This window comes from Humulus lupulus, chromosome 3 (genome assembly GCF_963169125.1).
Source record: "Humulus lupulus chromosome 3, drHumLupu1.1, whole genome shotgun sequence".
Taxonomy (NCBI): domain Eukaryota; kingdom Viridiplantae; phylum Streptophyta; class Magnoliopsida; order Rosales; family Cannabaceae; genus Humulus; species Humulus lupulus.
Window position 1 is genome coordinate 115,570,448 of NC_084795.1, and position 7,963 is coordinate 115,578,410.

The 7,963-nt window shown below is 38.0% G+C and overlaps 1 non-coding gene across 1 annotated transcript; it reads right to left on the reverse strand.

Moving 5' to 3' along the window:
* Positions 1 to 257: 257 nt before the first annotated feature.
* On the reverse strand, positions 258 to 364 carry LOC133828021 (small nucleolar RNA R71). The gene has a single exon (XR_009890666.1). It is a non-coding gene; the product is annotated as a small nucleolar RNA R71 (small nucleolar RNA).
* Between the last annotated feature and the right edge of the window lie 7,599 nt (positions 365 to 7,963).

Genomic DNA, 7,963 nt, shown 5'->3' on the forward strand with positions numbered 1-7,963 from the left:
TGGTGCAAAACTATGTACAATTTTGGGGGTTACCGAATGAGGATCCAAATCTACATATCACAAACTTTTTGGAGTTATGTGCGACATTTAAAATGAATGGGGAGAGTAATGATGTTGTACGATTGAGACTATTACCATTTTCACTAAGGGACAGAGCTAAGATTTGGTTGAATTCGTTACAATCCAATTCTATACTTACTTGGGAAGATTTGGCTCAGAAGTTTCTTGGTAAATATTGTCCTCCTGAAAAGTCAGCCAGAATAAGAGGAGAGATTAACAACTTCCATCAAATGGATGGGGAGTCTTTGTATGATGCATGGGAAGGATTTAAGGAATTGCAAAGGAGATGCCCACATCATGGAATAGAGAAGTGGTTGTTAGTTCATACTTTTTACAAAGGTTTTGGAGGAAATACAAGAACGATAATAGATGCAGCATCAGGAGGGGCGTTTATGAGATAAAGTGCAAATGAAGCATATTAGTTGTTGGAAGAGATGGCTATGAATAACTATAATTGGCCTACTGAGCGAGATAATAAGAAAGTAGTAGGAGTCTTAGAAGTTGATCCAATAGCGCTATTGACCGCTCAAGTAGTGTCTCTAACCAAACAACTGCAACAAACTAATCTCACCACACAAGCAATGCAAGTACAGAATGTCATGAGTTGTGAAATTTATGGAGGACCTCATTCTTATGAACAATGCCTAAGCACAGCTAGTTGCTCAACAGATGTAAATAATATGCCCTTGGAATAGGCACAGGTTATAGGTAATTTTTCAAGACCTGCACCCAATACTTACTCAAATTCCTATACACCTGCCTGGAAAAATCATCCTAATCTGTCTTGGAAAAATAATCAAGGGTTATAACCACAATATCCACAGTTCCCACCTCAACAACCACCTCATCAACCAACTTATGGATTACATGCTAGACCATATTATGATCCAAACCCACGCCCATCTCATCCACCACCTCCTCAAATGAACCCACCAACAATTCAGCCAGACCAATTAAATCAATTCATGATAGAGACAAGGTCTTCCATCAGAAGTTTGGAGACACAAATAGGTCAATTGGCTCAAATGTTCTCTAGTAGACAACAAGGAATTTTTCCTAGTTCCACAGAGATAAATCCTAAATAACAATGTAATGCAATATCCTTGAGGAGTGGGACTGAGTATGAAGGACCTACAGTAGATGACAAGAAAAAGAAGACAATAGATAAGCAAGTTAATAGTCCGATACAAGAGGAGGTTACTGAAAACTTTCCAAAGACAGAGAAGCCAAAATACACTGAGCCAACACCAAAGATTCCATATGCTCGATGGTTTCGAAAGGCTAATCTTGACAAAAAATTCTCTAAATTTTTGGATATCTTTTGAAAACTAAACATTAATATCCCGTTTGTTGAGGCACTTGAAAAAATGCCAAGTTATGTGAAGTTTATGAAAGAGATTTTGTCAAAGAAGAGGAAGTTGGAGGATTATGGTGTAGAGTCCAAGAACTTTACTTAGATAGTTAGATAGTAGTAGTAGTAATAGTAATAGTTAGTAGTAGTTGTAGTATGTTTATTACTGTGGATTTTGGTTCAAGCCGGGACTTAGTTGGACACTCGTAGCAACACTTGTAGATTTTATAAGTTTAACCTATAGTTTAAGAATATTAATTATAACCTAAGGTTTGATTAATATGACTGATTATGAAGATGATAATTATTATACTGTAAGGTTTAGATAGACCCAATAAGAGAATGACACTTGTTGTGTGCATGTTTATTGAGAAATTAAGTATTTTTCAGAAATAGTTTATTAAGAGTAATATTTGAAAATCCCAGAGTCTGCCAGCAGCTTTGAAATCATTATAGGACTCAGTCAAAGTTGTTTACTCAATTCAAATTAGGCTGAAAAAAAGTGTAATTACGTGTATAATATTTCAGCGTATGCCGATATATCGCAGCTCTAAGGGTGATGTATCGCCAGATGGGGATACGAAAAACACGTAACTTTGCACGACCACTTCGATGAGCCTCGGGAATATCAGCCCAGGCAATATATCGCCTAGCATGGGCGATATATCGGCTCTAGGGCATGAATTTTGAATAATTTTGAAAACCGAGCTCATTTTATTCCATAACCTCTTGATTAGTCCAGAATCTTTTGACCGAGTCTTAAGCCTCTGCTGAACGAATATTCAAATGTTTTTCAATTAAAAAGTCATTATTTTTATTCAAGCTAAAATAAGATCTTTTCATTCTTGAACTCTATAAATAGGACCTAGTACCCAGCCATTTCTTCATTCATCAAGCTGAGTTCAGAGGCTTCAAGCTGCTAGGTTTACTTTAGAGTGTTAAACACTTGGGTTGGGGTTATAAGCTTTATCATTCTAAGCTTATTAAACACTTGGGAAGTAAGGATAATAGTGTGTATTCTGATATCGAGGTGTAGTTCGATTATAGTGCATTCAAGGTGTTCCTATTTCTAGATCCTTTCTGTATTGTTTCATTAGTTTTTATAGTTTTTCTCTACTCAATTCCTAACTCGCTGTTTTCATTCGTGGTTAGGCATCTAAGTTCTTTGAACTTGAGGTTCTTTCTTTTAGAATACTCACCTTTCTCATTAATGGTTTTTAGGAGTGTTCCAAAATCCCGCCCTTGTTCTCACATCCCGGTATTTGGTAAGGAAAATAGGATAGTATTATATGCTTATATGATTATGCTATAGTATGTTTTTATATGTTATGATTATGCTATAGTATGTTTTGGGGCTTATAGTTGCTTAACTAGCAAACCTCATTGTAGTATACAGCTTATAGTTGCTTAGTTAGCAAACCCCAATAGTTACCATGTACATGAGTTAGAATTATGATATATGTTTATAGAATATGTTATATGTTTATAGCTTATGTTTATGTATATGATTCTTGCTTGTAGTAGATTTTCCTTGATGGGCATTAGGCTCATTCCTTTGTTTTATATGTGCAGGAAAATAGTATGGCGGCGGGAAGATTCTTGGCAGCTTGGGATTGTGTATTGAGGGAGAATGGAATCGGTGGACTGCGTGAAGGATTCGAGGACGAAGTTGTTTAAGTCTTTTAATTATGATTTCTATGTATTTCCGCACTTGATTTTGTAACCAATTTATTTAAGATTTAAGTTATGTTATGTTTTATTTGCAAAACAATGAGATCCCATATCCTACTCTGAATTTTATGTATTTTAACTTTTGTTTTACACTTTTAATGAAGTTATGATTATTTCATATGTATGTTTTCTTAAAGATTAGTGTCTATGTATAGTAGTTATTAATGGTCCAAAGTCTAGAATAAGTTGGGTCATTACATATGGGACAATGGCACTTACTGAGGAGTGCAGCGCGATACTTCAGAATAAATTACCTCTAAACCTTAAAGATCCTGGTAGTTTCAATATCCCATGTTCTATAGGGGGTTCAGTAGAAACAAAAGCTTTATGTGATTTAGGGGCTAGTGTGAATCTAATGCCTCTATCAATTTTTCAAGGGTTAAATTTAGGAGAAGCTAGGCCGACTACTGTATCTCTACAGATGGCATATAGATCAGTTAACCATCCTGGTGGAGTGATTGAGGACATTTTGGTAAAAGTGAGTAAATTTATCTTTCCTGCGGAATTTATTATTTTAGATATGGAGGAAGATGAAAATATTCCAATAATACTAGGAAGGTCATTCTTGGCTACTCGTAGGGCTTTAATTGATGTCCGAAAAGGTGAGTTAAAGCCGCGAGTGCAAAAAGAAGAAGTAATATTTAATGTTTTTGCAGCAATAGAAATTCCAACGTGTTGTAGAGTTGAAGTAGTAAACCAAGAGGGGAACAAGTTGGAAGTCTCTCAGAAGAGCTCCATAGTTAAAAATGGAATGTGAAAGGGGCGTAATCGGCTAAAAAAATACTTTAGTGAAAGAGTTCGAATGTTATATGAGCGAGGGAAAGTTCCGACAATTTCTAATCATAAGAAACGAGGGCAACTCATGACACTATGGCTCTCAAAGATGTGAGGGGAGGACTATATCCAAGTTGATTTGAAATAAGAAAAGCGTCCAGCTAAATGACGTTAACGACAATGCTATAGGAGGCATTCCTATATTTTATTTTAGCTTTTGTTTTGAGTTTGAATTAGTGGACAATTTTATTTAATTTATTTTGGATTTTGTAAAGTTTAGTTATTTAAATTATATTTATTTTTCAGTATAAAGGTTGTAAAAATCATGAAAATCATGAAAAAGATGAGTTTTTCAATTAGTCATTAGGCCAAGTCGTGACTTGAATTAGCAAGTCGCGACATTACACAAGTCAGAGAGCAATTCGAAAAATGAAGAGGAGGCGGGCTGTGACTTGGGCTAATGAGTCGCGACCCTAGGCTGAAACAGAGAGGATATCATTTCGGGAATTTGGGGTGGGCCGCGACTTTCCAAGCTAAGTCGCGGCGCTTGGACAGTTAAAATTCTGAAGGAGTTTGAGGCGGGCTGCGACTTGCCCAAGCTGGGTCGCGGCGCGCTTGTTTCAGATAGAATAAATAGGGCTTAAACTCGTTTTTTCTGAACCCTTTTTCTCATTTTTTTTCAAATTCTCTCTTTCAACTCCCATCTCCTTAAGAAAAAAACTCTAAAAATTTTCCCTCTTTCCCTCTATTTCAAAGTTTCTTCATCTATTTTTCTCATTTCTATTTCATAGTTCTTATTGATTTCTTCCATTATTATTTTTTCTAACCCTAATTTGTGTTCTATTGGTGTTTAGTAAGAGATTGAAGGAGGATCAAAAGTGGCAGATTTTTCAACTTGCAAGGATTGAAGAGGATGAGTATTATCAATTGGCATATCATAGTGAGGTCAATTGGACTGAGGTGGCTGAGACCTTAGGAATTCCTAGTGCTTCATTTTCTATCTAGAATGGGGAGCAAAAACATTTAAGAAGATACCAAATGAATGTCGTAGCTACAGCTTGGACTCGTTTTGTGAGTGCAAGGCTTATGCCAAACACCCACTTGTCTGAAGTGGGTACTTGTTTACCTAAAAATTGTCCCTGATGACGTGATAGAATTGACCTACACGGGGCAGGCACGTGACGACTTTAAGTGAGTATCTTGCTCAGCCATCGAATAGGAGATTATTGGTTTATCATTCATCACGCTTCCAATCGACTAGCCTGGTCGCATACTTTCATTTATTTCCTTTATTTATGCAATTATGTGATTATACATTGATTGTAATTTCTATTATTACCTAGATACACAAGTCTTAATGGTAATTAAGGCCCATTGGCCCATGTAACCTTCTTGAGCTTATAAATACAAATCAAAAGGCTCGGGGGGGGGGGGGGGGGACTCTTTTGATCTTTGAATCCTGAGAGAAAATTAGAGTGTGATTATTCACCAAAGTTGTAATTCTCCCAAGGCTTGTGAAACTCGTGAACCCTAGTTCATTGATCACAGTATTGGGATTGTACATCAATAAGAACACTAAGTGGACGTAGGTCATTTGTAATGCCCTGGATAGTCAAGACTGTTACACTGTGTGTATATAAAAGTGCAAGACTTGTTAATCAAGTCATTTAGTTGAGAACGTGTTACTGAAACTATAATGGAACTAGGGTTAAAAGATTTTGGTCTTAAACGTCGCTTTTCTTATAAATAAACACCTTCTGTTTACACGGGATCCCAAAAAATAATAAGATTAAAACCATTTACAAAAGATTCGAGATTTATATACAGTATTAGCCATACTAAGGCAAAATAGACAGTTAAGCAATCCCTGTCTTGATCCACTCCTCGGCCGTGGCGACCGAACAGCTGACTATATACATTCAGCCCCGCAGCCCTCCACCTCAGGATTGGTCCAACTTGCCTTTGTCTTTACCTGCACCACGTAGCACCCGTGAGCCAAGGCCCAGCAAGGAAACACAATAACAGAGCGTAAGCAATCAACAGACAACCCAATATTTCATATCACATAAGCATGTTCTCAACCATAAAAGCATTCATGATAATCAAGTATTCAGCATACTGAACATATCAACTCATATCAATCACCAGTTTACAAATGATAACTAGGGTTAGCGCCCTTAGGCCGCACCCTTTGTTTATCCCACTGACTCCGGCCCGCTTAAACCGAGCTCAGTAAATATAAAGCTGTCCTTGGCTATCAGTGGCCAAGCCGCGCCCTGTGCGCAAAATATTGTATATGGCACCCTTAGGCTATTAATCACATGTCCCATGGCATAATACCATCTATGACATAATACAGATATCGGGAGCGCTTAGTCCCATCACAAACATATAACCGGGTGCAATTTTCTTACCTTTAAGTTTGCTAGCTTTGTTCACTTTGATCCTTGAGCACGATCCCCCTTGAGCCCTAGTGCACACCTAGTCACAACCATAGGTCAAAATCATCACCAAACCTCAAGTCTAGAATCTAACCTCGGGACCAATCCCGAGCCCTCGGGAAGCTCTAATTCCACAAAACGGGGTGGTGGAATCGAACCCCGAACCCTCGGGCAAAAACCCTTGAAAATAACTCAAAAACCCTCTTCTGGAAGCAGGGTAGTGCTACAATGCTCTTTGGAGGGCGCTACAGTCTCCAAGCAGAACCAAAATCCCCCAAACAACCAAGCCTAGCGCTACAACGCCCAAAGGCTAGCGCTGTAGCGCTAGTCACAGAACCTGCACCCCTGCATTTTTCCTTCCTGCGATTTCCCCGAGCCAACCCTTACCAAAACTTTTCCAATCTTCAACCAAACTTAAAAACAAGCTTATCAACACACTCCACTCATCCTAAGCACCCCAAATACAAAATACCCAATCACATGCACCCCTAATCTCAAAATTCACCATGGTTGAACCTCAAACTCAGAAACTTCAGCACAACAGTCAATACCTCATAATTTAAAGCTTAGAATTTCATACCTTCAATGGGGATTCGACCTTAGGTTTGCCTCTACACCTCCTTGGCTTACTCCTCCTCAAACCCTTGGCTTGAATTCCCATCAAATTCAGCTTAGACACCTTAGTTCAAAACCAAAACCAGAAACTGAAGAAACTTTAAAGTCTTACCTCAACTGAATGGTTTGTTCTTGCTAAACCCTTGCCTATTCTTCAAGCCAGACCAAGAACTCTTGCCTCAAGCTTACTCTGGTTTCCCCTGGGTTTCTGCTCCAAAATACCTCAAGAATTGACGGAGATATGCCTAAATCGACCTTGGAAAATACCCTGCTCTTCTTTCCCTTCTTTTCCCTTCTTTTCTTTTCTTTCCTTCAGAGTTCTATTTCTTTCTACAAGTTCCACTAAACATAATGTCTCAGTCATGCCTATCCTTTATAAGCCCAAATGACCACAATACCCTTCCCTTTAACTCTAACTCTTTTAATCCACCTAGGGGTATTTTGGTCATTTCACTCAATTCCCGCTAATTCCTCGAGTGTCTCTAATATTTACCGCTTACTTCCCAATACTTAATTAATCACCAATTATATTCCTCAATATCAAAATAGACCCCAATATACTCTCTAAATTCCCATTTACACTCCTAGGTTCGCCCCGAGCCGGGTATAAATCCCCGCCGTGACTTTTTCGCTAACCTACTCACTAGGATCGTCTCGAATCACGAATCACAAATATCTCCACATAATAATGTGGTCTCAAAAATTATCACATATATATACAGTTATGCCCTCAACGGGCCAAAATTACAATTATGCCCTTTCTAACCTAATCAGGGCCTACATGCATACTAATACACATAGTCATGCATCTCAAATATTCAAATAGCCATACAACATGCTTTTAATCATTAAATTACATATATTCCAATTATGCCCTCCCGGTACACTAATCAAGGCCCTTAAGCCTTATTAATAAATTTGGGTCGTTACATCATTACCACCCAATTGGGGCCGAACCACTATAAATCATTTGTGTCGTTTACTTTTCCAT